Source organism: Gekko japonicus, unplaced genomic scaffold, assembly GCF_001447785.1.
Source record: "Gekko japonicus isolate JY-2015 unplaced genomic scaffold, Gekko_japonicus_V1.1 scaffold5134, whole genome shotgun sequence".
Taxonomy (NCBI): domain Eukaryota; kingdom Metazoa; phylum Chordata; class Lepidosauria; order Squamata; family Gekkonidae; genus Gekko; species Gekko japonicus.
Window position 1 is genome coordinate 8,913 of NW_015175527.1, and position 5,522 is coordinate 14,434.

At 48.7% G+C, this 5,522-nt stretch overlaps 1 protein-coding gene across 1 annotated transcript in view; it reads left to right on the top strand.

Moving 5' to 3' along the window:
• Window positions 1-2,652: 2,652 nt before the first annotated feature.
• Window positions 2,653-5,522, top strand: part of PLEKHF1 (pleckstrin homology and FYVE domain containing 1) — a 17,024-nt gene continuing 14,154 nt past the window's right edge. The window contains exon 1 of the mRNA XM_015426020.1: window positions 2,653-2,925. The gene's annotated coding sequence lies outside the window, so the exon portion shown is untranslated. The remainder of the gene's footprint in view (window positions 2,926-5,522) is intronic.

A 5,522-nucleotide genomic window follows, 5' to 3' on the forward strand; every position in this document is an offset into this window, starting at 1 on the left:
TAGGAGGAGAGAGCCAGCTATGGTGCAATGGAGACAGACTAGGATCTGGGAGATCCAGGTTTGAATCCCCGCTCCGCCATAGCTTGCTGGGTGGCCTTGGGCCAGTCAAACACTCTCAGCCTAACCTACCTTACAGGGTTGTTGTAAGAATGGAACAGAGGTAGGGCTGCCAGGTCCAGGTTGGGAAATACCTGGAGATTTTGGGGGTGGAGCCTGTGGAAAGTGGAGTTTGGGGAGAGGAGGGACTTCAGTGTGGCATAATGCCATAGAGCCCGTTCGCGGGGAGGGCAGGGTATAAATACAATTAAATACATAAATAAATTCCAAAACAGCCATTTCCTCCAGGTGGACTGATCTCTGTTGCCTAGAGACCACTTGTAATAGCAGGAGATCTCCAGCCATCATCTGGAGGTGAATACAAAAAATGAGGGTCACAGAGTTAGGAAGACGTACAAAAATATATGTCACTGTGAACAAGAGACCACTTGTAATAGCAGGAGATCTCCAGCCATCATCTGGAGGTTAATACAAAAAATGAGGGTCACAGAGTTAGGAAGACGTACAAAAATATATGTCACTGTGAACAATCCATATATGTTTATGGTAGAACAATTTTATGCTTTATTCTTTTTCTTTTTATATTTTTCAATACTGTTGTCTAAATATTGGTATCAAATATTATCAAAAATATATTCCACCCAAACAATACATAGAGGAAAAATATGTTTCATCCAAACGATACATCGAGTGCAGGTTTGCATTCAGAGAGCGCCTTGTCAGTAACACCGTCACTAGTCCCACGGGACTCTAGTAATTGACCCGTTTCGAATAACACTTTTTCAAGGACCGTGATGTTTATATAAAGGACATATGGCGCAATGATTTTTCTTTGTGAGCACAAAAGCTCTTAAGATAGCAGCATTGTCTAGGCTTCCATCAGAACTGAAATAAACAAAAATATTAATACATCAATATAATTTCATTCCACCTTATTTATAATTATTAAAATTGTTAAAAGAGCCCACTTACCCCTTGCAGCAGACATAATCACCTATCTAAGACAGCATATCTTTCAAATTCAATCAGGTAGCCGCAAATTTGGGGTTTTGCTCTATTTCTTTCATTCCAAGCCTCATAACCAGGAGCAGCTGTGTCAAGAACGCCTTTCCAGTTTGGTGTAGTGGTTAAGTGCACGGACTCTAATCTGGGAGAACCGGGTTTGATTCCCCACTCCTCCACTTGCACCTGCTGGATGACCTTGGGCAAGCCATCGTTCTGTCAGAGCTGTTCTTGAAAAAGAGCAGTTTCTGTCAAGAGCTCTCTCAGCCCCACCTACCTCAGGTGTCTGTTGTGGGGAGGGGAAGGTTAAGGAGTTTGTAAGATGCTCTGAGACACCCTTTGGGTAGTCAAGGGCGGGGTATAAATCCAATCTCTTCTCTCCTTCCTTAAAGTGCCTGTTTTATCATCCTTGTTCCAAAACACCATTCATACAATAAACATTCTCTAGGGGAATGTTCCAAAACACCATTCATACAATAAACATTCTCTAGGGGAATGTTCCAAAACACCATTCATACAATAAACATTCATATTAAAACCCTGTAGTTTAGAGCAGCCATAACTCTTCTAGAAATGTTTTAAAGTGCCCATGCTTATTTATCAACACTACAGACAATCATACGACTGGTGTGGTTTAACCAAAAAACCAAACAAAACATTCCTTTGGGGGCTTCTGCCTCATTAAAATCCTGCAATTAGGGGCAATCATAACCGTTCTGACAAAGTTTTAAAGTATCACTTCCACGGTTGACCACTGGGGGCGCCGTTAGTTCCCTGGGCGTCCTTTGCGCTCTGAATGATTTTGCAGAGAGGCTGCCTCATTCGGAATCTGACCCTTTTGGTCCATCACTGTCAGCATTGCCTACTCAGACTGGCAGCAGCATTCTGGGGTCCCTGGCAGAAGTCTTTCACATCACCTACTGCCAGATCTTTTAATTGGAGATACCGGGGACTGAACCTGGGATCTTCTACATGCCAGGCAGATGCTCTACACTGAGCCACAGCCCAGGGATGCCAGCCTCCAGGGGGGACCTGGGGATCCCCCGGAATTGCAACACATCTGCAGGCTACAGAGATCAATCCCCCCTGGAGAAAACGGCGGCTTGGGAGGGGGGGCTCTGGGGCATTGTACCCTCTGAGGTCTCTCTCCTCCCTATGCTCTATCCCCAAATCTCCAGGAGTTTCCCAACCGGGACTGTCTGGCAACCCTACTCTCCCATCCCCCACCTAGCACCCCTAACAGCCCCCCACAGGAAACTTTCCCTTCCCTTAGTTGGAAGGACTTACTCCTAAGCAAAGTTGCCTACATCTAGCTTTGCATCAATGACTTCCACAGCGCATGACCGCCCGGCTCCTATTGACTTTTGTTCTGTCCTTTTTCTACCCGCCCATCGACACTCGCCAGGCTCTGATTGCGCCCTCTTGATTGGTCGTCTCTCTCACTCTTTTTTTTTTCTTTTTTGCTCGGGGGCGTGGCCAGCCTGGAATGCTGAGTCTGAGCGTTCCAGAACCGGACGGTCCTGCTTTGGCGGCCGCGGCGCGCTGATTGGCTGCCCGCCCTCCGGAAGGGGGGAGCGAATGGAACGTCGGGGAGTTGCAACGTTCCGAAGATACTTCTGATGTTTTCTTCCCCGCCAGTCTTCGCGTCGCGGTGGGGGGCTCAGGTGGGTGCCCAAGCCGGGCGGAGGGGAGAGGCTCTGCTGGCCCGCCGAGGGCTTCTCCGAGCGGACCTGCCAGCCCCGGAGAAAAAGCGATCGTGAGAACTGCGCGGGTTTCGAAGAAACGGCCGCGATCCCTTTCCCCAAGACGCGGATCGAAGCGACCAGCCGGTGGGGCTGGGAGAGGAACGAGAAAAGTCGCGAGAAGGTAGGTGGGCGATGCGGCTCTTTCTTCCTCGGGCTCCTCCGCCCTGCGTTGGCTGGGATCAGGAGACAAGGCGCTGACTCTCGCCGCTCGGTTAAAAGTTTTGCACGGCTTTGCAAAGGAAGTGGGGAGAGGCTGGCGTGGAAAGGGGCCCGCGCTCTGTAGGCGCATGTGGTTGTTTTGTTTTTTGTAAAGAGTCGTGCCTTCTTTTGGCAACTAACCGTGATCTCTCTCTCCTCCCCAAGCTGTTGAAACAGACCTCAGTAGGCGCTTTTCCCAAACATCCTTTGACATCGTTAAAAGCGGCTGGATAGAATCACACAGTGCAGAACTGAGTCTTCCGAGGGTTAGCTGGGTTGGGGTGTTGTCGAAGGGCTACAGTCGACTATGGTAGCGGGTTACAGACCAACAGGAATTTTGGGGTAGCGGCTAGAGCCAAAGCTGCCTTCCTCAGATACAGTAGGAAAGAGTAAGAGGCCAGTAGCACCTTTCAAGACTAACAAAATCGGTGGCAGGGGGGAGGAGCTTTCGTGAGTCGCTGCTCATTTCTTCAGATACCATCAGATATCTTCATCAGATACAAGGAGGGTCTCCGTTCCAGGGACCTCCAGGGTCATCTAGTCCAACCCCCTGCACAATGCAGGACATTCACAAATACCTCCCGCTGCACACCCCCAGTGACCCCTGCTCCATGCCCAGAAGATGGGGGGGGGAACCAACCCTCCAGGATCCCTGGCCAGTGTTCCCTCTAAGTTGAGTTAGTGTGAGCTAGCTCACAGTTTTTTAGCCTCCGGCTCACACATTTTTGTCTTGGCTCAGGGAGGAGGGCTCCAGAGCAAACTAATTTGTGCAGTACCCAAATCGCTTGCTAACAGCTTTAATGCCCCTAGTTAATGCTCACAACTTTAATGCCCCTAGCTCAACAAAGTAGAATTTTTGCTCTCAAGACTCTACAGCATTGTCCCTGGCCAAGCTGGTCTGGAGGAAAATTGCTGCCTGACCTCAAAGTGCCAATCGGCACGTCCCTGGGTGTGTAAGAAAGGGCCACAAGAACGTGTATCTGACCGAGAGAGCTTTGACTCTGGGAAGCTCCCACCCTGAAGATCTTGTTGGTCTCTTAAGGTGCTGGTGGACTCGAATCCAGAACCTGAGCTTGGTTTTTGTGTAGGGTGATCTGCAGGTGGATCGGGTAGGGGAGGCCAAACAAAATGTTTTGAAGGCGGCGACGCAGGGAGAAATCAAAAAGTTAGCGATTTCTGACAGATGAGGCCCTTCCACCCAGAAGGACTGTGGGAAAGTGCCTTCAGGAAGGAGGCTTTAACAGTGGGGCTGGCCCCACATGATGTGGTTATGCTCTGCCTCTTCCCCAAAGCGCCGGAGAGGGCATGAATAAACAGGGAGCCTAAAAGATGCCCTTGTCAGTGGGCGTGGCGGAACAGCCGGGCGACAAAAATGTCAGGGATGAGTCAGGTGTACCTGCCTAAACTAGGTAAGGAAACAGAAGGGTTGCCAGGACCCAAATGCAACATTTGCACTGCTGTTAATCTCTCTCTCGCTTTGGCTAGTGTCCAGAAGGGCAGGGCGTGGGAACGAGATTTGGGGCTTTAAGCCATTCAGGGACAGTGTCAGGTGATCACCGAGAGGGTGCACCTTTTATGTAGCAGGGGAAGAGATGGCTGCGATGGTTCTAGTCCGCTTGATTTCTGGATCCCATGATTCACCATCTTCTCCGGAAGCAAGTGGCCTTGCAGCAAATGAGCAGGTCTCCGGAAGGCATTGTTTGGGAGGGGTTGTGGAGTCAGCATCTCTCACTGCAGTTACGTGGTTAAAAATAAGGGGCAGTCTCCGAGTTGCAGCTCTGCCATTAGGGCTACATTTCCTTGCCCCAAGCAGTCTCGTCAGATCTTGGAAGCTGAGCGGGGTCAGCTGTGGTTTGATATCTGGATGGGAGACACACACACACACACACCCCAGTCCAGGGTCACAATGCAGAGGCTGGCAGTGGCAACCCGCCTCTGAACGTCTGTTGCCTGAATAGCCCAGGCTAGCCTCATCTTGTCGAATCTCAGAAGCTGAGCAGGGTTGGCTTTGGTTTAGTGCTTGAATGGGAGACCGCCCAGGAAGCCCAGGGTGGCTACGCAGAGGCAGGCAACTGCAAACCACCTCTGAATAGAGATGTAAAATTTCCGGAAATTTTGAAGCTCGGAAAAAAACCCGTTTTTTTTTCAGGGGGAAACGGAAATTTTCAGAAAAATTGGGGGAAAAAATGTTACATTAGCATTTCTTTTGTCTTTTCTAGTTTAAAAGTCATTCTGTTACTTTAGGAACATAAAATATGACTATGGACATTTTTACTTGGCATGAAATTATCACAACTAGCATATTAAAAATATAGTGTATACAAACAATTATTACAGAATACCCACCCACATGCAAAAACAAAACTGGAACTTTTTAATTTTCTTCTGACAATCGCCCCTCCTAAAGGAAGAAATGCATCTTGTTCTTGCATTGGAGAGTTCAGTTTGTAACCTAGGACTTGCTTGTCCTCAGTGCACAGAAATTACATCAATCTGATACCATATATATATATAAGAAAT